Raw genomic sequence first — 27,467 nt, forward strand, 5'->3', positions numbered from 1 at the left:
CAGAAAATGGGTGAGTGAAGGAAAGGACAAAAGAACGAATGAGACTATTGAGGAATGTAAGGAGATAACAGAGCAGGAGACCAAAACTCAGCCTCTCCCCACGGCCTTACTGGGTTATCTGGTGTTGACTGTTATCTTACTTTGTAAACAATGCTTTTTTTGTCTTAATTTCAAAGTAATGTATGTGGACATTTAGGAAAATTTTTTTATAAGGAATAAAAAGATCACGTGTATAATTTTACCTCCCGTACAGTTATAACATGCTTATATATTTTCTTTCTCTTGCTCTTTTTTTTTTTTTGACGATTCCTTCAAATGTTCCCTTCTAGACAGAATTCCTTATTCTCCCCGCTGGGAACATGCTGCTCCTCCCTCTATAGGGCACTTACTACATGGCTGAACACCAGACCTGTCTGTCTCCCCTGCTGGACTTAAGTTCCTAGGCACCTTTGCTTCCTCAGGGCATGTCACGGATCTGGCATAGAGCTGAATGAATGAATGATGCTTGCAGGTATAAGTGAAGGAGGAAATAAATGAATGGATGGATCTTTTTCTTGCTCTTTAACTTTTGTGTTAGAATTAGATATTTTCATTACCTTCTCATCTGAATTCTGTAGTAATACTCTTTTTTTTTTTTTTGTGAGGAAGATCAGCACTGAGCTAACATCCATGCTAATCCTCCTCTTTTTTGCTGAGGAAGACCGGCTCTGAGCTAACATCTATTGCCAATCCTCCTCCTTTTTTTCCCCCAAAGCCCCAGTAGATAGTTGTATGTCATAGTTGCACATCCTTCTAGTTGCTGTATGTGGGACGCGGCCTCAGCATGGCTGGAGAAGTGTTGTGTCAGTGCGCCCCCGGGATCCGAACCTGGGCCGCCAGTAGTGGAGCATGCGCACTTAACCGCTAAGCCACAGGGCTGGCCCTGTAGTAAAACTCTTAATTCTTACTTCTTCAGAAGTCTTCAGGGGCCCCAGACTTGGGGGAAGCTGGGATATGTGGAGGTCTGAGTCTGTAAAGGCTGTGAGATATACGATATTTCCAGGGCGGGATGGGCTATGGAATGTAGTTAATAACTCAAGCCCATGGAAACAGCAGGCCATCTGCTAGTGCAACAGTGAGACTGGAAATGAGGGCTTTCAGAGGACTTGGAATAAGAAAAAGAGTAGATAGAGTGAGCTGGGATACCCAGCATGGCCAAGACCAGGGGAGCTCAGTGGAGGTACCGAGGCTGTTCTGCATCCCAACAAATAGAGCTCTATGGGCAAGTTCAGAAGCCAGAGTCGGGTCCATGAGGGCTTCCAGAAGAGGGGTTTGCTCTGAAGCTAAGTGGACTGATATGTTGACCAGTAAGAATATACCCTTGTTTTTCCAGGACACAAAATATAGCCTTGGATGAAAGACTAAAAACCTTAGCAAGAATAAAGACAGAATAGTGACTATAAAGGACTAGGGTTTGAGAGGGGGGAGGGACCAGTGGGAGAGGGAAATAGGGAGAGCAAGGAGCTGGTTAATGTGCATTGAGTGGAACCAAGTGCTTTAAACCTGTGCCAAGCTAATTGAGCAATGTGAGGCTTTGTGCTTGTAAGTAACCTAATCTCTATGTCACCTGTACTTTGAGATTCCCTCACCTTGTTGTATAAACAGTTTGTACACCTGAACTGATGGTGTGTTCTAGTTCAGTGGCTGCAGTGTGGAAGGGACATGACTGCAAGAGAGAACAGAGGAAAGTCATGAACTCCAGGGAGCATTCTGTTTAAAGACAACAGTCCTGATTCCTCGAGGCGATGTCAAAAGAAACATTTAGAGAAACGATGGAGGGAGACCAGAAGGCCCTGCTTTCTGCTTGAAAGTTGTTTCAGAGGTATTCATCTTACCTGCTCTTCTTGTTGAGGCGTGCCCTGTTCTGAGGAAATGGCCTGATCCTGATTTGGCTACATAGACTTGGCATCTCAAAGCTGTTGGAGTGAGTCATCGGCAATGCCCACCTTATTCCAGAGCAGCAGGGAGAAAGATTTTGCTAGTCCCTGCTACCCTCTTGAAAGTTTGGATGGCCTCCGAACACTTAGAACTTCCCTAACGCTATCAAGAGAAAGCAGCCAGGTGGAACGTCCTTCCAAAGGAATTCCAATCTTCGTCAAGAATCTGGGCAAGATGAGAGATTAAGCAAATGTATTGTCAGTTCAAATATAGCGAGGCGGGTTGAAGACTCCATGGAAGTGGGGAATGGGAGTGTGTGGGGGAACTTTTGCTGCCAAGTAATTGAAGGCAAACAGTTCACAGTCAGAAACCCTGATACTTGGAAATCCAATACTCTAAATCCACATTCTAACACTGTAGAGAAGCATTTCTTACAAACATGAGACAATGACCATAACACTATTATTAGTGAGCTGGCATTGAATTTATAGCGTATCAAACCCAAGAATTGAGAAGATTGAGGGCTAAGTGGTGATTTGCTCAAGGTCACACCATTATTAAAAAGGTGGCACAACATGTTAAGATATGCAAATAATCCATCAATGGGCTGCTATGGGACTCCTGCCCTTCAAAAAATTGGGGCTGCCTTTCAACCCAAAGACAGCCCCTTACTGAAAACTAATAATCCCTCTCCCAAACTAACAAACACAAATAAAATAAAATACAGATAAAATAAAGTACAAATACAAATAAAATCACCACCACCAAAAATATGTCATCACAAAACAAAACAAAACTTCTCTAGTCCTCAGTTTAATTGTAGAAAAAGAGGTATTATGACATAGACATTGGCGAGGGAGAGGATGTGCCTCTCCAGACTTTGAGCCCATCTGAATCTTAGAACTTGACCAGTCCCACATGGTAACTGGTTTGCTGTCTAGTGTCTACCCATCTAGGGACACAGTCTTAAGGAGAACCTAGAATGGAGCATAAAGAAGGAGAGAGGGCCTCCCAGATTCGTCCCCTTACGGTGTCTTCATTATGTGCTGGGTCCTTGACGTTCATTATCCTACTTACTCTTCACAACAGCCTTGTAAGGTACTTCATCTACCTTCAGATGAAGTTCCTGAGGCTCAGAAACATTAAATACCTGTTCATTCACTTAGCTAGTGAATGCTTAAGCTGAGACTTGAACCTAGATCGTATTCTTTTCACCTGTGACTCTCCAAGTCTTGGCTTTGCTCACAGCTGCACAGTTAGGACACACTGTGTCCTGGGGTTCAACTTAGCTGTTTAAGCTCCCAGGTCACTCACATGGATGAAAACTTAAGGTCCACCCATGACAATCATTCTCTACATTGTGGTTGCTTCTTTCTCCTGATAAGAGCAAGGGAGGGTGTCACTCACTGTCATCTCCCAGTGTGGTGATATATCTGCCCAGAGAAATGACCTAGTTCATTTGAAAACAGCATCTGGCCCCATGATGCCATTGGTTCAGAGCCTTTGGCTGCTGGTTCAATGTCCTCAGCTCTCACTGCACCAGCACTGACCAGCCGTCCAACGGCTCTCCTGCGGGCCTCTTTCCTCTTACCCACTGATTCTGTCCCCAGGCAGCAGCACCCTGGCAGCAGGGTGGGGTTGAAGGGGTGAGCACACCTCAAGAAAGAAAGGTCAAGCTTGCTGCGAAAGCACCTCCTAGTTGAGTAGGCCATCCTTCTCTCTGGCTGACTTCAAAGAGACAGTCCATGCAGTGGTTAAAGTCTCAGGGATTCGAGCCACTTGCCTGTTCTGATCATCTCCTATTCACTTTGTTGGTGAAAGAGAGATCCTCTGCCCTAAATAGTATGAGATGGCTGAACACATGACACCCAACACTAGACAGATGAAAGTGACAGCAGTTCATTAGTCACATGGACTCACAGTCTGGGGGAGGAGGACAATGCATGCCATCCAGGGCCACATGGGAGTGGCACTTGGGAGCAGAGTGAACCAGAAGGGGCCATGGGAGGCAGGCTTTGTAATAAGAGGGTGTGGTGCCCCCTGATTCCCATGGGAGGATGTGATTGGCTTGTTTGAATAATTTCGCAGGCTGGCAAGGTGGTAAAATCTGATAGGTTCAAGACCAGGTGGGGTGCAGCTGGTCTAGCGAATAGGAACCATCCAGGTGGGAGCCTTTCCTATGGGTTAGGTGGTGGGTGTATCTGGAGAGAGAAGTGATATCGTGTTTAGGCCTTTGGGATCCTGAGAGGTGCGAAGATGTTAGGAAGTGTAAAGAGGAGACACGGTGCCTGGCACATAGGAAGTACTGAGTAGGTGTTAGTCGTTGTCTTCATCATCATTGGAGGTGGGAACAGTAACGGATGGTTTCCTCCAATTTTGTTCATGGTTGAACAGGTCTTCCAGCAAGGTCTTACTTTTAGGTTTTGGGTCATTTAGTGACCTATCAGTCGCATGGAAAATGCAGACATTGCTGTGTTCACATCGCTGCCTCGACTTGACATGGGAGCAAATGCCTCCCGGCAACTCGAGGCAGATGTGAAAGGGTCAGCACGCGGCTTAAGAGGGGAGGGGAGAAACAGCTCCAGCCGAGGCCTTTCCGTGAAGCTGAAGGTTTAGACTATTCATAAGTTCTTTCCTTTTATTGTCTAAAACAAAATTTATTTTGGTCAGAAGTGGAAACAAAGGGATTAAAGGGATGTGAAGAGCGATTTGTCATTGGTATCCAGACTGCGCTCCTGTTTCCATCTGTCGGGATCAGGCCGGCGTAACCCTGCATGGCAGGCCTGTGGTAGCGGGGGCTCTCCTTCTGCAGCCCGGGTTAGAGGGTGCTTTAACCTGGACACACTCATTTCAGGATCACAAAGCCCTTCGCCTGTCTATTTTTCCCTTCTGATATTGCCCCGATCCTGGCAGAGCTTTTGAAGTTATCAGAGAACAGTTCTGTATTTCTCTCTCTCTCCGTCCTCTGCTCCTCCTCCTCTTCCCCTAAATGTGCCCACCAATCTTTACTAAGACAAAGAAAAACAAACCCTCAAGGACGTAGGTGTGATGATTTTTTTTTACTCATACTCTAGAAAACTGCCAAAGAGGACAGTAAGGATTGCCCTCGATGAAGAGTCGATGCATATAGTACTGATTTCCAAAAAGAAATTTATTGAAATTAACAGATTTCCAGGGAAAGGACAAAAGAGCATGTAGGAAAAATATCAAATGCATTTAGCCATCAACTCATCTGCAAGGAACAAAAGAGAACAGGAAACTGTATGTCAGAAAACTATGCGTGAGACGTTTTATCCAAATGGCGATGATGGAAAGGATATGTAATCTTGTTCTAAGAATCCATTTGAAATTGGTGTGGGGTGGGTGCCACTGATGTACATAAATCTCTGAGGTTCAAGCGTACAGTTGGCTCATACGTTTGGTAATGTGAGATCTTTATTCAGAGACAAATGTTAATCATAAAACATTTGACTAGTATCCCGAAGACCCAACTATCTTTGTTGTTTGATAGGTGAAGAAATATATCCACTGTACACCAGTTTATTATAATTATGGAGTTTTACTTGACTTTTTTCTCTATCCAGCCACATTTTTGACTTGTTTTAGATTAAAGTGTGTGTCTTGTTAATTGTGGCATTTAGTTCTCAGCTTGTAACTGGGGTCTGGTGCTTCTGACTCATGGTGCTCTTAGTGTCACTGTTTCAAGGGAGCCTGGTGGATTTGCCTGAGGTAAACTCAAATGGGAAGTGCCGGCTTTCTTAAATAATTTCAGTTGTTTCTTTGTAGCTTCCCCAATTTAAGATTGTCCAGCATAGGGGGTGGGAGTGGTGACAGGTAGTAGGGTATCCGATTATCTTCCAATCAGAGGGATCGAGACAGGGGCTCTGTGTTACTGGCAGGGCTGTGCCCCAAAGTATAATTAAATAGGAAACCAGGGGCCAATGGCGATTTTTTGAGATATGCTTTGGTGGCACCCTCCGCGAAGATGAAGGCAGTGTTCCCTAGCACAAACAAACAGCCCCGCCCTTGGGCTAAAGTTCTGATATGAAATTTATTTATGTTTCACCAAACCCGACTTGAAAGTGATTATACATGATTTGGTACTTTTAATTGTTCTTGTTGTTTCTCTCTGCAAATAAGGAAATCCTGGCTTTCTGTAAAAAACTCTAGATCCTGGGTATTGGTTTCTTTTCAAGGTTCTGCCACACTAATTGCTTTCTGTTTGATTCTGTGTCCTTCTGAAATTGAAGGTTGCCTCAAGGCAGGAGAAAGGCTGCGGCGGTGACTTGTGGGTTTGGGGACTGGGTAACCCACAGCTGTGGCTACAAGCCAGCCTCGTTATCCCACGGGGCAAACCAGGGGGCCCGCCCGACTGCTTCTGATCTGAGCCTATGACTGGGAGGGTTAGACTCTCAAAGCTTTCTCTTTGCGTTATTTATCATTTCTGACTGATAACAGCACCACTTTCTTCTAGGAAGCAAACACTGGTCATTATGGTTTTGTTTTAAGGTGGCATTTGTATGTCACTGTTCTTCAGCCGCAGCTTTGTAAACTGGGAGTATATTAAGGGATATGCGTTTCACAAGAAATAGACATTTCACTTCTTTTCAGCAATAATATGACTTTATTGCTTCTACAACAACATATTCATAGTATTACTATATGATTGCTTTCTCCAAATCTGTCTAAACTGCAGTGGTGAACGTTGGAGTGACTTTATCCGTGTCTGAGAACGTGTATATGTTAGATGAAGTCAGAAACAGTTTCTCCAGTTGTGTGACTCCACAGTTTTGTAAATGGGATTTCAAAATCATAAACTCAAGCCATTAATGAGTGAGTTGCTTAGTTATCCAGAAAGATTGACTCTGTGGGGTCATCCTTGCTGAATGAAAACTTTACAGAAAGTGGTCGTTAACAGGGAAGGCTGCGGGTCAGACAGCCTGGGTTCAAATGGGCTCTGGCCAGTCGCTTCTCTGTGCTTCAGTTTCTGATATGTAACCTGAGGGTTTTCATGGTACCGGGCACCTGGTGGTGGCTTAATAAAGGCCAACTGCCATCATTCCCCTGAAATGTGCTAGTACTTTTTAAATTGTGCCTATTAAATATAATTTGGCCTTTTCCCACACACTCGGGGCCATCACTGGGGACTTCAGTGACCTCGCAAAGCGAAGCCCTCACGGGCCCTTGGCGATCTGACCTCCTGCCCTCTAGGTGGCGGTGCTGTCACCTTGAGCCATAGCCTTGTTTTCCTGCTCCTCGCTCCGCCCACCCATCACTTTGTGGGCGAGCCAGGGTTTTTCTTGTCTTCTCCCTCACAGCTCGCTCTGTTTTCTGCCCTCACTGCCCCCTCCCCCCGATTAAAGTACAAGTCCCCAGGCTTCCCTTTCATCACAGTCATCCTGCTTATAATGACTGAGGCAGTCTCTTTCCCACTGGCCGGCAAGCTCCTCGACTCTGGGACCGCCCGCTGTCTTTTCCAGGCTCGTCCCTAGGGCTTGGTGCACAGGTGCCAGAGCTGCAAGCACAGTGCCTGCTCCACACATAAGCATGTGCTCCAGAGGCCAACTCCCTGGGTTCAAATCCTGGTTTTACAGTTGTGGCCTGTGTGATGGTGAGAAGGTTACTCAAACTCTCAAATTTAAAGCTTTAGTGACCTCGTTAATAAAAAGGTGATAATAGTACTGACTTCCCAGGATTGTTGTAGAGATTAGTTGAAGTGAGCTAAGCGGAACGACTAGCATAGAGTAAGCGCTCAGTAAAAGTTAGCGGTTATTCTAGTTGTGACCAAGCTGAGACAGTAATCCATGACCTTCATCTATGGACCTGCCCCATCCTCTGTTGTGGAGGTGGAGACGTGTTGCCTGAGACTCTAACATGATCAAGAGAAAGGAGTTAGAGAGAATCGGAGTTTTCAGTGCAGTGTTGTGGCATTACATGTAGGACAAAGCAGGCAGTTGAAACAGCTATTCTGATCTTTCAAATTAAAGCTAAATATAATTATTTAGCTCTTAAAGCAGCATGTTTCACTTTCCCAAAGACATCTGCTATCTTGTTTTATCTTCGTGTTAAACTTTTTGGGTGAGTTATCTGAACTATTTGTCTGTATGGTCCAAATTCACTAGATCATTGCAGGTGTAGACCCAATGGTTCCAACCACCTTTCCGACTGTAAATTTAGATAAGACTAGTCCCTGTGTTCTCTCTGCATGATGATAAGATCTGAGCAAATAATTGTTGTCTCCAGTTCACCTTGGTCATGGTCATTCTACTCTGATGGTGGGCCATAGACTCACAGGCCCCCAGATCTGGAAGGAGCCTCAGGGACCACCTGGTTCAACCCCATCATTTTACAGGTGAGGATGAGGAGGCCTAAAGAAGTTAAGCTGCTTGTCTAAGACCATGGAGCTGCTTCCTGGTCACGGGGCCACATTGGTTGCTGCTAAGGTTTGTGAGAGCACCGGTCCTCTGACTTGTCTGTCAGTGGGCTTTCCACTCAACTTTCCGGTTTGATTACAAGTTTTGATTTTTATGGAAAGAGCACTAGATCAGGATTAGGAAGCCTGTCTTTTCTGCCTCTATCCCTTATAAGCTTGGGGAACAACACTTATTCCCCAGTCTTCGTCTATGAAAAGAGAGAACAGGATGCCTGCCCCGCCACCTTAGCAGGGTTGCTATAGGATCAAATGAGCTGATAAAGGAGAAAGTACTTTGAAAGAAACACCAAGTGGACACTTCTTGAGCAGGGCTTTGGGGTCAAAACCTACTGGTCATGAACCTGAACTCTGCCGTATATCATTTATGTACCCTTGGTCGGTGCAGTTCACAAATAGGAATACAGCTCATCATCTTATTAAATCTGCTTGAAGATTTAATGGAGTGGTATATAAAGTACCTGACACAAGGTGGACTCTCAAGAAATGGTAGCTGTTATCAAATCATTAGGATACTTTACAGAAACAGTGGTTCATTATCTGCTTTGTATTATAGGGATATGCGACCTCAAGTCCTGTCTATCACCGCCCCATCTCAGATTTCACTGTCTGTGGTCCTTGTACATCTTCAACACCTAGAGCCAAATCAGTCAACACTAGAGAGGCATGGTGCATTCGTGTTGAGCTCAACTGAGTACATCCAAAGTGTGCTTATACTTATAAAATGGCTTATTAGAAACCTTAACTGTAGAATTTATGAAGGAAAAAATGGCTGTTTTGAAAAGCAGTTCTGAAGGTTGTCTTCAAAACAATGAACTCTTCCACTTATCCAAATTAAAAATCTAGTAAATACTGTGTCTGGGGAGTTAAGGTCCAAATCACAGAGCAGGAGGGCCTTTGCACCTCCAAATGGCCTTGGGCCAGGGTGTCCTCTTCGTACACAAGGTGTGCACATGTGTAAAAGCCTCAAAGAGCCTTGTTGAGGTTACCAGAAAGGTCTCCACGGCAAGAGAGCTCCGGGCCGAGGCTTGCTGGGAGGGTAGAAACTCAGCGTGCAGACACTTCCCCTCACAGGACAGCAGGGAGGGCACCCTATGGCTCCCTCGCCTTACTGCAATTTTACTCTCTATTTATGGGGAAGAAAAGGGATTGAAAAATTAAGCTGATGCATAGTCATACACATAAATTCATAAAGTCCTCATTAGAAAGTAAAACCACAGGGTGGGAGTGATCAAAATAAATTGTATTGTCATAAAGCAATTAAGAGAAAATCAGGCAATCATAAGGTGATAAAAGCCTATTAGTTAAAGGGCCTGAAAAACACAGCGGGTTGTAAAAAATTAAATTCTCACACAGAAAAAATGCAAACACAGGCAATTGTCTCTCTATGGCAAAGAGTCAGATTACTGATGTGTGTGAAGAGTTAAAATAAAAGCCTTGAAAAACGTGAAGTGCAATTTTATTTCTCATCTGTGTTCAGAATTGAGGATTTCTGTCTTCTAAATTATTTTCTTTCCTTCACAATAAGTCTCACAAAACAGTTTTGTTTTTTGGAAAGAGGAAGATACATCCTTTAAAATGAAATGCAGGAGCATGTAATTAATTTCACATAGATTTCCACTTTTTAACTCATTGAGACCACTTGGAATTATAGTCTTAGATGTCAAAAGGCTCTTACTCAAATGCTGTTATTAGGAATGAAGAAACTGAGGCCTGCGGAGGTTAAAGCCAGGTTTGCACTTGGCTAATGGGTTGGTTAATGGGAACAGATCTGATTCTAGACACCAGATCACTTCTCTTCCCCAGCTCGGAGCTTTTCCTACTAGGCGACCTTACTTTTCTGCTATGTTAGGGCTTGAAACATCTGGTCTTTATCAGGGGTCAGCACACTTTTTCTCTAAAGGGACAGATGGTAAATATTTTTGGCTTTGCGGGCCATCAGGTCTTTCTTGCAACTCTGTACTCAACTCTGTGGTTGTGGTGCCAGGCAGCCATAGACAGATGAACGAGCGTGCCTGCATTCCAACGAACCTATTTACAAAAATAGGCCGTGGGCCAGATTTGGCTTGCAGGTGGAAAGAGGTTTGCTCTTCAGAGCAAACAGAAAGAGTTTGCTGACCCCCGGTCTATATGATTTTTTCAACAATCGTTAAGAAGACATTAAAATAACCTAAGCCAACCTTTCTAGATATTATAAAGATGTTTCTAATGGGAGGTTCCCTTGGTCAGGTGTGTATATTTTCTGAGCACAATTCCAGGTTCTCTGAGGCCATCCTCTGTGATCCCAGTCCTTGGTCCTACAAGTGGCAGAAGCCCCAGTCCTGGATTAATCTCACCCCTTTCTTCTTGTTTCAATAGCAGGCGTTTGCTGCCGGTACACAATGACCTTGCAGCGGTCCCAGGACAGGTGTATCCCTCTGTCCGCACGGCTGACCTGAGCTTGAGGCAGGGAGCTAACTGCTTTTCTGCAACTGGGTAAACGATTGTCCTAACATTTCAAGTAATCGGTCTTTTTGGTGCTGATCAGAAAAGCCACATTTACCATATATGAGTTTTCCGTATGCACATGAGTCTGTTTCTGGATTTTCACTTCTGTTTCACTAATTTATTGGTCTATTCTCCACAAATCTTTGCAATATTATATCTTTTCCACCAGGAAAGTCTTTATCCAGATTTTCTTTTGTCTTTTAATAAAAATTTATAGTTTTCTTCATAACGTCTTGTACATTTTCATTATGGTTTTTACGTAAGCTATATTTCACTGATTTCTGAAGTGGCAAACAGGAATACAAGTGGCTGAGGCCTGTGCAGTGAAAGCATAAAAGACTGAGCTTTAAGCAATTGCAAACGAAGAGTCTGAGCCAGCCCCGATGTCCTCCTGGTTAAAGTTCAGCACTCTCACCACTTCGGCGGCCCGGGTTTGGTTCCTGGTCGCAGAACCACACCTCCCACCTGTCAGTTGCCATGCTGTGGCAGCTCACATAGAAGGGCTAGAAGGAATTACAACTAGAATATACAACCATGTACTTGGGCCTTGGGGAGGAAAACAGAGGAAGATTGACAACAGATGTTAGCTCAGGGCGAATCTCTCCCTGCAATAAAAAAAAGAAACAAAAACAAAAACACCTTAAAGCTTTAAAACAAAACAAAAACAAAATGGAGAGCCTGAGAGTGCGCTGTCGTTTCCATGTCCTCTTCGGTACTGGAAATGACTGACTGGTGCGTACCAAAGCAAGAAGACAGAGTGGACAGGGCCACGAGGAAGAAGACAAAGAGCCAGGCAATTTTATTAAGGACCTGGATCCAGTCCAGGAGCAAGACGGCCTCAGCCGCTCCTGGTGAAGCCTCTGGTCATCATGCTCATGAAGAGGGATCAGGGCCCCTGAGAGAAGGACTACAGGGACACCGGGGCCTGCAGCGCCTTCCCATCAGGTTGCGTGAGCTGTGGGGCTTTAGCTGGGTGAAATTGATCCTCCTACTTTTCCCTTTTTCTTCACTCTTTCCAGATCTCTGCTTCCCCTCTCTCTGCCAATTGCCCTAATTCTTGCCTTGTAACTACAGTAATTCAGCCCAGCCTCCCTTATTTTAGTTACTTGCTTCTCATTTGTGCTGTGTTTATTTGAAGTGATTTACTTGGCATTATGTGCTTTTACTACTTGATTCTAGTGTCTTGACTTCTTCATGCTTTACTATTAGAATGATCTCCATTTGGGCCATTTTGCCTTCCGGTTTTCCGTTCTGGGCAAACCCCCTGCTGTCTGGCAACCAGCTATTCCCAAGACGCATCTGTCCCTCAGAGCCTGCTGACCTCCTGGGTGAGACTCCAAGCTGGCCCAGTGCCTCCATGTTCCCCACAAGTCATTATTGTTCTAGTTCATACTGGTAGCTAATTTAAATTATTCCCGTGTGTGTGTGTGTGTGTGTGTGTGTGTGTGTGTACTTATGTGTTTCTACACTGACTATTTACTAAGAGTTATCAAATGCATTCCACAGAGTAGAGTCACTTCTAACTAATCCTCTTGTTGATTTTGTAAAGTCCTGTGTTAAATGAAGTGCTGCAGGTGTGATTGAGGAGGCTTCTCTAAACCAGATGGAACCAATCAACTCATGGAGTCACTCTCCTGGGAGCATGCTGGGCAGGTCAGGTGAGCAGTGCCCCTTAGATGAAGGTGGATGCTACCTGAATGGGTTATTGATGTTGTTTTTGCCACTCCCAGTGGCCATTAACATATTATTTGAAGTATATTCTCATGTATAAACATTCCTATTGTATAAACTAAGACACATCTAAATAGTCACGGTAATATTACCAAAAGGATTCCAGCCTGTATGTATGACCTGAATTCACACTAATATACAGGCCTCAACTATGGTCTTTGAATTAGTTTGGCAAGCTTTCAAAAGATACAGATGCCCAGACCCCACTTCAGACCAATTGAAACAAAATTCCCAAGGGGGGGGAGCAGGCATTGGTATTTTAAAAATTTTCCAGATGATTCTACCATGCAGCCAAGGTTGAAAACCACTGTTGTAGCAGAGCTTCGGAGGGCACGAGCTGTCCCGCTGCACACCCTGCTGTCCCCAGACCTCTTGCTTAAACTTGCAGATAACTTTTGGGAACCCAGTCTGTGATTTGGGTCATTCTCTCTAACTTAGTATTCAAAACTTGGGCTTCTTTTCATTATTTCTCTGTTGTGTTAATCCTCCAAACTCAGAAAGCAATGTATCAGAGAAAATTATTTATAATTTTTAAAAGGGCCACATCAATGCCCCAATCTCATGGGTTTGTCTCCACAGGAAAATGGCTGTGGCATCTTTGACGAGTTGGTAGGAATTTCAACAGGATGAAAAGTTCACTGAGTATTAGTGGAATCAAAGCAAATCCACTGTGGAGTATTATTGTTGAAACAACACTGTAGCAGTCGATCTTCCCAGATGTAAAGAGGAACACTGCAGCCAGTCTAAGCAGAAAATTAGTTTATTAGGGAGAGGTTGCAGGTGGGAGGAGTGTGCAAACCCCGCTGTGTGATGGTGTCGCCGAAGCCCTGCTGCCGCCATGAGAGGGCCGGGCAGTGCAGTGTCCACAGAGGACCTGAGGCTGGACCCCTGGGAGTGCTGTTAGCACCTGTGCCCACCCCCTCGGATGCCTTTAACACCAAGTTTGCTAAATGACGTCCATTCTCAAGATACTTGTTTCTGAGTGGAAATCTCAACATTGTGCGAGATTATGCCCAGCTGCAAGCATTGCTGGGAAATCGAGCTGCAAGCCTTGCTGGAAAATTGAGTAATTTTTTCAGTACTGTGGAAGCAAGACAGATATTATGGGAAATTCTTAAAACATAGGAAGGATGTTTAAAAGATACAGAGGGCCTCAAAGAATGACAAACACCCTTTTTCTTTTCCTTGCCAGAGGTACCCTTGTAGCAACCACTCCTAATCAAAACTGACTGGAAAAGACCACAGGTCCCTCCTTGGTATGTCCACGTGAATTCAAAACTCTAGCCTTCTCTCTCCCTGGAGCATGTGCACTTTGTCTCATCTCTAGTAATGGATGGAAGAAAGGCTTTATTCTCTGCTGAAACATTCTTGTCATCAGTGGTGTTGATGAAGAGTGGGTTGTAAATGGTGTGTATAGAGGAAGAGAAGATCCTCCCTCTTTATCCAAAAAAATCAAGCCTAGAAAAGTTTCCTGTCACCCCACTTACTTTCCTTTACACACAAGGTGCCCCTGAAGTCCAGAGTTGGACTTCACAGTTAAGGAAGTTTACCAAGTACTTGAAGCAACATTTGAAAGATCTACATTAAAATACTAATAGAAAAGTGGAGTTCTGAGGACACACTCACAAGAGCATGCTGAGAACATGAAAAAAATTCAAAAACACAGTAGGTTTTATGGAGAAGATGGTACTCTTGCTATCAGGGACAGGACAAAAAGGAAATTATTTTTATTACAGGATAACGGGAGGGGTTTTAGTCATACAGAGGCACACAGTCCCCCCAGAGTTGCTCTCCGGACACACAGTGAGTCCCCTGGCCCTGAAGAGAGGCCATCCTCCTCTGACACAGACGGCCTCCGGGAGGACTTGCCTAAAGCCACAGAATGACCCACATAAACTCTTCAAGTCTCGTAGGTTTTGATGCTGTGAGAAAGCTTTTTCCTAGTCCTCCAGTGGAAACCAAATTAGTGTCTTCAAGCACACTGGTGAAGTCTAGACAGTCAAATGAAGCCTCTGGGTAGTTAGTGGAATAAGTAAGTAGACACACATCTGAGAACCTGCCTGCCCAGTGATCAACCTCACACTCTCCTCGTCGCACGAGCAGTTTGCATTCATCTGGTCCCTTGGCCTCTGCCCCAGGTGGCCCTTTGCTTCTTGAAAAGCAGCACAGAGTCTGAAACACAGACTTCACAGACAAAGAGAATTCTATTTTAACGTTTTCATTTCATTAAACTGAGACCAATCAGGAAATGTCATCAGTAAAAAAACAAGATAGCATTGGTCCAGACGTCTTGCAGAAGTGATGAGGGAGGGGTGGCTTCAGAGCAAAGCAAAGCATAATTAAATGTGCACTGGCTGCTGATGGCGCATATTCCATCCTGTTTGCACCCAGAGGGGGCAGTTTTCTTTTTTTTTTTTTTTTTTAAAGATTTTATTTATTTATTTTTTCCCCCCAAAGCCCCAGTAGATAGTTGTATGTCATAGCTGCACATCCTTCTAGTTGCTGTATGTGGGACTCGGCCTCAGGATGGACGGAGAAGTGGTCCCTCAGTGCGCGCCCGGGATCCGAACTGGGGCCACCAGCATCGGAGCGCACGCACTTAACCACCAAGCCACGGGGCCGGCCCGGGGGCAGTTTTCTATTGCAAGCATTTGGTTGGTGTTGGTCCAGTTTCACTGGGGAGAAAAGTGCACGTGGGAGCACTTACTGGGTAATCAGGCTATGTGACAACGGTACCATTCTTGCTTCCAGGATCCATTCTGTCCTTTGCTGTTGGGAGCCCGTCGTAGAAGTCAAAGAATGGTCAAAGTGTAAAAACAGGGGGCCCAAGCAAACATTTCAAAGGATGATTTTGTTTCCACTCAAATTATTGAGAAATGAGTGAACGGAAACAAAAATATCTTGATATTAACATCTATCATTTATTTATCTACCAGGCACTGTAAAGACATCATTTCAATTTTATCTTCATAAAATGCCTATGAAGTACCTATTATTGAGGCAAATGAGGTTCAGAGATATTAGGAAATTTGTTTGTAGTTAAAAACCGGATTTACTCATGTCTTTCCACTTAGCTATGCCATAACCGTTGGCAGACTTGGCTGCAGTCAGCAGCTGTCGGGGTTATAATGCATGCTCTCAGTGCCCTGCCCCATCCTCTTGTCCTTACCACTTCAGTGCAGGTGCCCGACTTTTAAGCTGGCAGTTCTCTGCCTGAAGACTTTCTCTGGCTGACCTGGAGCCCATTCTGCTCCTGCAGCAGGTCCAAGTCTCCATGCCCAGCGCTCCACTTCCCCCCAAGCAGTTGTCAACCAATGACTGAGAGGAGCTGGTATGTGAATATTGCGCTTCCTCATTCTTCAGGTGGGACCACTTTAAGACATGTATTCTACACTGGCTCCAAGTTCCTCAGCAAGAATAAGCTTCAGTTATCCACACTGGGAACTTGCTGGATAACAAAGGAAGCCTCTTTCCTTCCCTTTCTCACTTCCCCACTCCCCTACCATCGTTTCCCAGCATCACTATCCAAATAAACCACTTGCACTTTGATCCTTGTCTCAGGACCGGCTCTCAGAGGAGGAACTCCAACAGAGGCAGTTGCATTTGTGCCTTGTACCCATAAGTGGGGGCTGAGGCTCAGGTAACTGTGGTGGTGTGATGGCAAAAACGGCCCCATTCTCCAGCTCTCTCTGTAGCCACACCCTTTGTAATGTGAGTCTGCAGCTCCTTCCACCCAGAGGTGGAGTGTATTTCTCCATCCCTTGCGTCTGTGCTGGCTTTGCATCTGCTGTGGCCAGTCGAGTGATGCGGAAGTGACAGTGTGGGGTTTCGAGCCTAGGCTCCACGAGGCTTCGTGTAGTTCTACTCCTCTCCCACTCTTGCTCTCAGAAGCTGCCACCTCCACACAGGCGAGTTGAGGCTGGTGTGCTGGAGGATGAGGAAACACGTGGAGCAGAGCTCCTTAGCGGCTGAGGCATCCGAGAGCAGAAGCCCTTAGCTGACTCACCAGCTGATGAGGATACAGGAGTGAATCCAGCCGCTCTCAGCCAAGTCTGGCCCGGATCAGCAAAACCACCCAGCAGACCCAGAGACTTGGGGGCACAAATAAACATTTGTCATTGTGTACCGCTGCTGTTTGCCGTGCAGCACTTTCGTGGCAGTAGGTAACTGAGGCATTTGCTGCAAGCTCTTCTGCCTCTGGTCTTTCCACTTCCTTCCTTTCACCGTGCTTTTTTGGTACATATTCACTTTCTCTATTCCTCTTCTAGTGTTTGTAAGTATGTTAATATTTCCTTCTGATCACTGATCAAACTGGAATTGCTCAGCAACGTGTAGTGGACACTGCTGTTAATTTTACTGTAATTTAAAAATCCAAGATAATCTTTTTAGACCTTCTCTTCAATTACTCTGCTTATTACAGGTTGAGTAGCTAGGGTATTTTTCTTTAACGTGGTTGTAATATAAGGAATCATCTAAAGAAGGGGAGGAGGGCTGAGGGAACATACAGACCCTCAGAAGACACAGTGGGAAAGCAAGATTCTCTCCAAAAAGACTTTTTTATAAACAGAAGAGAGAAGATTGGAAATGGGACAATGCCTTCATTTCTTCCTTCTATAAATAATTGAACCCCTACTGTGTGCCAGGCACTGTTATGTGCTGAGGATGCAAGGGTGTATAAGAACCTGGTTTCTGCCCTTAAACTAAGATTCTAGTGGAGGATTGTGCTGCAAAACACAAAAGTTAAGTAATTCTTCATATTCTGGAGGCTTGGGAGAGGATTTGGTAAACATGTATTTCTCAGACGGGGTGAGGTTTAGACAAGCGAGAGAGTTCCTATGAGGCCGGTGGCTGCCCAGAAGGCAGCTTGAAGGAGATCAAAAGCTGGAGGACCCAGGGGCTGGCCCTGTGGTGCAGCGGTTAAGTGCGCGTGCTCCGCTTCAGCAGCGCGAGGGTTCGCAGGTTCAGATCCCTGGTGCGCACCGACGCACCGCTTGTCAAGCCATGCTATGGCGGCGTCCCATATAAAGTAGAGGAAGATGGGCACGGATGTTAGCCCAAGGCCAATCTTCCTCAGCAAAAAGAGGAGGATTGGCAACAGATGTTAGCTCAGGGCTGATCTTCCTCACCAAAAAAAAAAACCTGGAGGCCAGAGCAGGGTGGTCAGGTGCTAGTGGAGAGGAGGGAAGGTTTGGTGGAGAACAAGTTAGGTGATTCACTGCCACTGCCAAGCTTCATTAGGTTTGGTGAAGTCTTGAGAACCCAGAGGCTGGCAAGGGGCTGTGCATCCCGAGGGCTCTCCTGCCCGCTCAGGGGGAGAAGCAAAGCTCCCGTGGTTGCCGAGGGAGATGGGTTTACAGTCACACAGTAGCTCACAGATTTACATAAGGTCTACCCACTTAATAGCAATCAATGTGTCATTTGGCATTTATGTTAATTAAACTTTTTAATAAAACTTTGGGTTAAGAGTGCTTATCTCATATTTCAGACATTCCCAGGAGTGCTTAGAAAGGGGCTCAGAGTAGGAAAAATATGCCATTTGGCAATATTCCATGAAACTAATTACCATAAAGAAGTCATGAAAATTTGCACAGAAGGGCTTGCTACAAATATTTGAATCAATTCAGCAGATAATTTACCTTAGTTTTGCCAGATTCTCAATATATCCAGTCCCTTGCCTCCCACTTGGAGGCTTACTAGAGAGTCAATCAATTTGCCTTCCCGCAATTCCAGCAGTATGGGTTTGTCCCTTAAATCTGACTGCCTTTTGGGACTCCCACAGAAGTCTTGATGCTAACTCCGTGAAATAGGAAAACACGTTTTCTTTGCTCTTTAGAACAGTCACCAACATGAAATACTCCACTGAAGCTCACAATTCAGGACAAGCTCTGTGTGTCATCTTCTGAGACGCAGAAATTAATAACGCCGAGTTATGAGTGTAAGCTCCGTGAGGGTGTGGACTTCACCAGTTTAGTTTAGCTCGACTGTATTTCCAGGGCCCGATGTATTTATTCAATGAAAAAATAAAAGGATTATATACCATTTCACACCCAAGAATAACAAAGCCAATTAAAAACAAAAATGAATACTGAAAAAAAAAAAGAGCGCTTCTCCAGGGAGATGAAGAAACAGTGCATTTCTCAATACATGGATTACAGGTGCCTTGGCAGAAAGTATATCCACATGGCCCAGGTTGTAAAGAGGCCTTAGAACAGCCAGGACAAATGTCCAGTCTCATAATTTGAAAGTATCTGGGCAGCTACCTGTACCTCTTGTCGGAACCCCATTCTGCCTGTCTGCCCGTATTCAGAAGAACCACACATGACCCGTGATAGTGATGAGCGGGGTAATCCCCTCTCTGCTGGGCCGAGCCACGAGGATTTACTGCTGCGTGGTGCACTGAGAAAGAAAGCACTGGTCATACTTCATAAAAAAGATGATGGGTCACACCTTTCTCTTTCTTGTCGTCTTCTTGGCTCTGTGATTCCAAAGACACCTGATCTTAAAATATGAACACTATCTTTGTTGTTGTTCACATTTAGTTTGGTTTCAGATGTCTATGAAAGGTTTGGGACTTGCTGTTTTGCAAGTGACACCTGGTAAAGCATTCAGTGAGGCGCACTCAAGTATCAAGTTTGGGACTCCATTCACTTGTAAAGTCCCAGTTGTCAGCCATGCATTGACCTGCAGAGGAAAATCATTTCAGGTAAATGATTGCTGTTGCTGAAAGCCTTTAGATGAAATTTTCTGAGTTCCTTCTATGGAAGACAAAGGCGTATGTCTGCTATTAGATAAATATCAAAGGCATTTGACTTAATTTTAACTTTGTTCTCATGGGCTTCCTTTGAGACCTATAAGAAATGCTTGAATTGAAAACCAAGGGATGGAGTGAGGCACTTGTGGTACTCAATACTGTGACACTCAGTGCTGGGGTATTCAGTACTGGGACACTCAGTGATGGGTACTCAGTACTAGGGGAGTATAGCTCATGCTTTGCTGGAGTAAGGAACAGAATCAGTGGTCATCAGCAAATTTGACCCCACATCTGGGTTTATCAGTCCTAGATAGAGTCTCAGAATTGGAAAGGACCCTAACAGCTCGGGAGCCTAACCACTCCTTCTGTGCTTGCACCCCCCATGCCGTGCTGCCCATCTCTCCTCGCCTACCCCAGAATGCCCATCCCGTAGAACAGAGATTGCAAACTGGCAGCCCACAGAAGCGTTTGGTTTGTCTTGCCTGGTGTTTAGATGTTTTTTAAACTTTGCTTGTAACACTTAAAAATTGAGAGAGTCCTGTCGGGGAAGTGGGAGCATCCCCCTCTGCCCTTTCCCTCAAGGTTCTTATGGCTGGCCAAATAATTAAAAGACAGGCTAGCAGGAGAAAATAATACCAACTTTAATAACATGTGTACATGGGGGAAACCAGGGAAACTGAGTTTCTCAACACAATAGCAGTGCTTCTCATCTTAAATACCATCTTCAGCTAAAGACAAAGGAGGATGTTGGGGGTGGTGAGGGAGACAGAAATTACAGTCATCAAGGGTATGCAGATTTAAGTCTACTCCTTCCATACTGAAAGAGTTTTCACAGATAAGGCCATCCCCTCCCTTCCCAATACAGAGGGAGATACCTTTACAAACAGAGATTTCCCTTATAAATGTGAATGTTTGTCTGGCAACTCCTTGCAGGGCCACCTAGAGAATGTGGCTGGGGAGAGACAGAATTTTTGATAAGAGGGGCTTGTTGGTGCCTTTCCTATTGTAACATCTATTTTGCATTATATTACAGCCATCAGATGATTGATAGTAACTCCTTCCTGGAACAGGTCTTCTATGTTAAATTCTTTAGGCAGTTAGTGGGGGAGGTCAAATGTCCGTCAGAGAAAATAATCAAGGTAAAGAGACATATGTCAAGGTGGCCAAATTTTGATCTCCCACAGTCCTCATAGATTCTTAGAACTCTGGCTTCTCCTGGAAATCAGTTAAATCCACTGGTGCTGTCTTCCTGTGGACATCAACAGCCTGGAGTGTGGGAACCACTCTCCCATTTAAACAAAGCATATGCTTTCCAGCTCACCAGTTTCCACCCAGCCTGCCTTTCACTCATTCTGTTGCCTCTGTTTGCCTTGGACTCTGACTTCTGTCCCAGAAGCCCTATTCACTGGCTTGACACCACGAGAAACCAACTCCAACCGATATGAATGCCCACGTTTTTTAAAAAGGAGAACTCACCTTTACTCCTTTAGTTATAGTTTTCTTGCTGTGGTTCATGTTTTCTTCACTCTTCTAAGTTGTGCCTCCACAATCTATTGATACTCTAGTTCATTTGAGTCAAATATTGTTTGGGCTGTCACAGGGTCTACATTTTTTAATAGGCCCTATGTAGTTGGGGCAGAAACAAGGAAAGTATATGGTCTACACAGAGATTGTTAATAGCTCATTTTGGCAAAGTGGAAAAATAGTTAGTTGAGGAAGATTAATGTACGTGAGGTAAAAAATAGATCAGGATGAATATTATCACCCAGCTGTGGAACCCTGCCCACTTGCAGAGGGATTTGTCTTATTCGCCATTGGATAATTTGTTCCACCTATGTTGAGAGAACAACTGAGGGCTTTTCTAATGTTCTGTGCTGTTAGACCTGACTTGAGAGAAGTTCATACGGGAACTGAGTCTGATATTTTTGTCTGATTGTTTCTATCATCCAAGCAAATTTCTTACAGCTCCTATGATTTTTCTGGACTCACTTGTTGTTTATTGTGCTTAGCTCAAATTATGAGAAAGCTAACATTTACTTTACATTAATATTCAAAATATATTGGCATTTTGGTGGCTTTTGGGTGGTCTAAATGCCTCTTCAAACTTGGACAGGGCCCACCCAGCTGTTAGGAGAGAGATTACCTTACTTCTAAATGATCAGATTTCCATCTACAGATTAATAATAGGACTCCCTTCAACAATACCTCTCAGAAAATTTAAATTTTATTAAATATATACGTATACATACACACACACTCACATGCACATACACATATACAGAGGGAAAGAAAGAGAAACAAATGGGGAAATTGTAAATGTAGAAGAGATTATGTTAAAACTGCTTGAAATGGGCATCTGTGTATCCCTTGTCACAAGTACCATAGTGAGTATACACTTGACCATGTTACTGAGAATTTCCATGAAATAGAAGCTGGTCTTTCCCACTGGGCCTCACGGCTCCCTGCTGTTTCATATCAACGGACAGTGGCCTGAAGCACCTACATTTACTAGGCAAATCCATTATTAGTTGGGGGAAAGGGAATCATTTCAAGTGAAATAAAGAACAACACAATCTTTAACACAACTCAAACTCTACTCCAATTTCTGAAAGTCTAATCTATTTAGTTAACATTTTTAACTGTGGTTTTTTCAAACCTTAACCCTATTAAAGGGTGACTTAGGACTGGCAACAAAACCATATATCACACTAAAAGTTTTTTCCCGATGCTATTTCTAGCCTGGTTGGAAATTGCAAGCTTTAGAAATCGATGAAGACTATCTAATTTTGCTAGATTTTTTGCACAGTATTGAGGCCTGTGGGTTTGGATAAAAGTCAGAGAAGTCTGTGGTAACATCTCAATACATGCATTTTCATATAAAAATATTATGAGAAAAAGAGAGAATGGGGGTACAAATGTATTTTTAAAAAAGTGATTCCAGTCTTTTATAAGTTCAAATGGTTTTAATTCTTACCGAAAGTAACGTTGCAATTAAAAGTGAAACAATTCAGTTCGCCTTCAGGGAGCTTGATGATAAGTGGAGTTACTCAAGTTCCATCTAGGTAGTCAAGCGGTCGATACTATATGCACTCTGATTGTGGTTATTCAGAGAAGTCTCAGGAATGGCAAGATTAGGCAGAGCACCCCGGGGCAGTGGATCCTGGAAGGGAGGCTTGGGGAGTTTGCCTAGAAGTCACTGAACCACTCCTTGAGTTGGTGTAGGCTTCCCCAGGAAGCAGAGAGAAGGGAAACCAAAGGAAGAAATACCCAGACCTAGAAACAGGCCTCAGTACTGGATTCAGACAGAGCCCTCACTGGTAAAATAAAATCCCTGCACTGAGGGCTGGTGCCCTTCACTTCACAAAAGGGACGTATCTCTGAGGACTTACATGTAACTAAACAGAAAGGGGTTTGGGGAAAGGGGTGCCTATCTGGGAAACAACTGAAAGAATCCTTGGTTATTTTGCAGAGATTCCTTCATAAAGCAAATAACCATTTGTTAATTTGGTTCTTTTGTAAGTTTGAATTTTCTCATGATGAAATTTCTTGAAGAAGGCACAACTGTTGTTTATGTATCCAAGTGAGCCACTTGAAGGGCAAAGTTTATGTCTTCGTTAACATTATTATTTATCCACTTTGTGAAGATATTCTTTCTACTCTATTTATAAAACCCACTTACGAGCTGCTTGCTATTCATTTGGCATCATAGCTATTGTGTAAATACGTTTATTTTTGATTTTTAAGAATTTCCTTTGTAGAATATGGCCTCAAGTTAAGAGGACAAACACTTAAATTAGCCCTCCTCTGATCACCACTGTGGGGAGAAGTGTGAGGGGTGTTCTCTGACCTGAACAGAAGACGCTGGGGCGGGGAGGAGCTGGCAGGGCATTGACATGATTAATAAACATGCTTTAAGAACTCACTGTGATAGACAAATTCTGCCTTTTGAGAAAGACATGTGAAACCCACCCCTCTAAGCATTTCCTCTGGACTCACACCACAGGGCTATCTTTTTATTTGCTTTCAGCCACAGCTGTTGACTCAGGGAGATGGTGTCAACTGTTGTCTTTCCTGTTGCAGAGCTCGTTTGGCTGCTGAGCCGCTTTGAGGACTGGGCACCTGAAGATGGATGTAGAAAAGAGGAAACTGGAGAGTGCAGACAGGCAGGCATTTGGGAAGTCAGCCTCCCCAAGGCCAGGTGCTGGAGGATTAAGGAACAGGCCCTGACTTGTTTCCCCCACGACTGTGCCATGGCCCCGTCAGAGCGCGGCTGCCACCTCATCCATCCCGAATAAGACCCAAGGGGCGCTTTCAGGTGAGTGGCTGAAACCATTGATTTGTTCAGTTAACTAACCCTCCATTATCTGACCGAATGAGTAGGAGGGAGAAATAGAGGGGAGGAGAGGAGGAAGGAGATCCTCTCCTTAGAAGAATTTATTTTTCTCAGTCAACTTCTTCATTTGTAAAGTGACGATATTATTCATCATAAGTGATATTGGAAGAGTAAATAAAACTAATGTAGGAAAAAATCCCACCAAGCCTCTGGCCCACAGAAGATCACAGTCTACTGGTGTGAATCTGGACCTCACTCTTGGCGGCAGCGTTAATGCCGGCCTATGGTGGGAAGTCCGTCGTCACTTAGGAGTGCTCCCATTCCATTCCAACAGCCGCGTGTATGACCCTGCGCCCAAACTGGCCATCCTTGCTGAATCTAGTGTGCTCGTTACTAGGCTGTTGCCTCTCAGTTTCAAATCCACCCTTCTCTGCTCCACTCTGGGACTCTGGAAATCACATTTTTCCTTTGTCAGCTGGTTCTCTGTGAGAATCAGCCAATAGACAATACTAGAGAAAGACTGGGAGGCAGAAAGAGGGCAGCATGACAGTACAATTGGTTCTCAACTCCAGCTCGTCCCTGCGCTCCCAGAACCAGTCTTAGTGTCCACACCACCTCCCCCACAGAGATAGCAGTGCCAGCCAGGTGGTGCCCCTTCAAGTTTCTAGGTTCTAATAACCCAATGTCCTCCCTGTGTTTTCCTAAACTTAGAAATGATGGGCACTTTCTGCAATTAGTATTGCTGCATTATCTTGGTGCATCCTGTTTGACTTTTCGGTTCTTGAACACTTAGAGTACGGTACACATCCTGACACGTCTCGCTTTTTTCACATCACAATATATCTTTTAGATCTTTGTGCATCGAAATCTTCCATGTTCTTTATATTAGCTGCATAGTATTCCTTTAGGTTGATGTATCAACATTTATTTAACTAGTCCCTTATTGGTGGACTTTTGGCTTATTTCAATATTTTGCCAATTCAAACAATGCTCCCATGAGTGGCATGGCAACATTACATACATCATCCATCACTTTACTTATGTGCAAGTATATCTATGGGACAGATTTTCTGAGGTGACATTGCTTGGATCTAAGGGTACACTCATTGAGATGTTGCCAAATCGCCCTCCACGGGGACTATACCAATTTACACTCATGCTAACAATGTATGAGAACATCTGCTTCCCCTCAGCTTCTCCAGCAGAGTGTATAAACCATTCCTGGAGTCGATAAAGTGAGTCTTTCATTGAGCTCCTGAAGTCCTGGCTGTGATAGTCAAAAGACTCTTTTATAGGCCTTAAAAATCTAGACTTCTGCTTTGCTGGTCCGTAAATGCACTCTTTCTCCAGGCAGACAGAGAGCACTGGACTTTTCCTTAGGCCCATCTTCTCTGCTATCACAGCACAGAGGTGAAGCCTGGAGTGAGGCAGCCCAGGGATCAGAACTCTGGCTTTGAAGTCCAAAGCATGAGGGTATCTCTGGGTGTCAGTTTGACCTCCTCCACATCCTTACCTCCAGGTTCCACTTCAGTGTGATCCTGAATATTTTTATTTCAGGGAATTTGATCTTATTTTGCAGGCAAAGGCGACCTGTAGAAAAGTTTCCTCAAGGGAGTGAATGGGGAGAATGGACTGCTGGGGGAGGGGCATGAGCCCAGGAGTGGGGATCCTGGTGATTCGTGCTGGAGGCCTGATGAGGGCAGTGCAGCAGCCATGAGCCGGACAGAGACTCCAGAGAAATGAGGACCAGCTGACAGGATGGAGGGAGACAGGAGATCTGAGGAGGACGGGAAACATTACAGATGACGCCAAGACTTTTAGCTTGGTGTATCTGGTGAAGAGTGAATGGAAAAGAAAGAGTAGGCTGGAGATTGAGGAAAAGTCTTACATTTATATTTGTACTTTTAACTGTTCTTTTTCTAACTTTTTTAATGAAAAATTTAAAACATGCAAGAATGTTGACTGAAAGTAAATTGAATACTCCTACACTTATCATCTAAGTTAAAAAGTTATTAATACTTTGCCATATTTGATCTATACACGCACAGATGTTTGTTTATGCAGAAACATTTGAAAATAAGTTGCAGGCATCATGAAAATTTATCCCTAAATTATTCAGTATGCATCTCCCAAGAATAAGAACATTCTCCTTTGTAAACACAATACCATTAAAATATTTAAGAAAATTTACACCATTTCTCTAATATTATCTATTTTAAAGCCCATGTTCAAATTTCCCACATTGTACCCCAAATATCTTTTATAGCTGATTGTTCAAAGCACGACCCAATCAAGTTTCATGCATTGCATTTGGTTATCTCTCTTTAGTTCTTTTATTCTAGAACATTCTCCATTTTCTAAATGACATTGACTTCTATTATTTATTGTCTTTTTGAAGAGACCAGGCCAGTTGTCTTACAGAGGTTTCACAATCTGGATTTGCCTGATGGTTACCTTGTGTTATCATTTAACTTGTCCTTCTATCCCCAGTGTTTTATGTAACAGGAGGTTGGGTCTAAAGGCTTGGTTACATTCAGGTTAAACATTTTTGGCAAGAGCAATTTATAGGTAATGCCATATACTTTCTATTTTATCCCAAAAGCAGGTGTAAAATGTCAGGTTATTCCACAACTGATATTACTACATGTGGCCACCTGATTATTAGTTAAGGTGGTGGCCATCATTTCTCTCCATTGTAAAGATATATTTTCTCCTTTGCAATTAGCAAGCAACTTGTGGGGTGATATTTTGGCACCTTGCAAATATTCTGTCCTTCATTATAACTTATATTTTGAAAAGCTGACCTCCAAGACACCGGGTGGAGTTGTCCCACAGGAAACCGGTGAAGCTTAGGGAGTTGAGGTTCAGATGTAGGACTGTGAGCCACTGGTTTCTGAAGAATGGCTGAAGCGGGTGAGGATGAGACTGCGCAGAAAGAGTATACAGAGAAGAGAAGAGGACTGTGGATGGCAGGGGAAGCAGAGCCAGCAGAAGAGACCAGAAGAAAAAACTCCTGAACAAGAAGATGAACACAGAAGCCTGGGAGATGAAAGATTCGAGTGTAGGGTAGGGAGGGGGAACGACATCCACACCTGCAGGGAGTCTCATAAGACAAGACCTAAAGGAGGTCATGGGATGTGGAAAACCACCAGAAGATTCTTAGTAGTTTGTGGAGGACAGAATCTGCTTGACAATGAGGGCAAGGTCTGAATTGGGCAAAGGCGATCTCTTTGCGAGAAGCTGGATGTGTGGCAGAGAGAGTAAAAAGTGCATCTTCAGAAATAAAGGAATGTGGTCATGGAGAAGATTTTCTTTTGCTTGCTTGTTCATTTGTAGGATACAGTATATTTGACCCTATTTGAGGACCAAAGGCAAGTGGCCAGTGGAGAGAGAGAGAGGACTGAAGTGGTAAGGGGATAGTTTATAGGTCGTGATGCTGGAAGAGAGCGGAGGGGACGTGATCAAGGACACAGGCTTTGGAAAGAATCATCCCCTTCAAGATAAAAGAAGTCAGTAAGGATGAAGGAGTGTGTCTGAATATGTTGGAAAGATGGAGGAGCTCTTGCCTGATGACCTCAATTTTCTCAGTAAGGTAGTAGAATATCTCATCTTCCAAGACAGTAGGTGTGGGGGGCTCAGGGTAGAGCATTTTAAACAGCTGTTGGTGAGAATGGGAAAGGGAGCCAACACACATCCATGGATAGCAAGGAATAAGATTGTGAAAAGCCCACCAAAAACATGAATGAACAGCCTGTTCCTTACACATCTGTAGCTCATCAAGAAGACCATAACTTCCTAAAGGGTCCTCATTTGATTTA

At 44.1% G+C, this 27,467-nt stretch overlaps 1 long non-coding RNA gene across 1 annotated transcript in view; it reads left to right on the plus strand.

Annotated features, from left to right (window-relative positions):
• LOC147915878 (uncharacterized) overlaps positions 1 to 27,467 on the plus strand; it is a 170,514-nt gene that overhangs the window by 85,975 nt on the left and 57,072 nt on the right. The window contains exon 2 of the long non-coding RNA XR_015553847.1: positions 23,397 to 23,631. This is a non-coding gene — a long non-coding RNA (uncharacterized LOC147915878). The remainder of the gene's footprint in view (positions 1 to 23,396; positions 23,632 to 27,467) is intronic.

This window comes from Ceratotherium simum, chromosome 12, assembly GCF_057802395.1.
Source record: "Ceratotherium simum simum isolate JZ-2026a chromosome 12, ASM5780239v1, whole genome shotgun sequence".
Taxonomy (NCBI): Eukaryota; Metazoa; Chordata; class Mammalia; order Perissodactyla; family Rhinocerotidae; genus Ceratotherium; species Ceratotherium simum.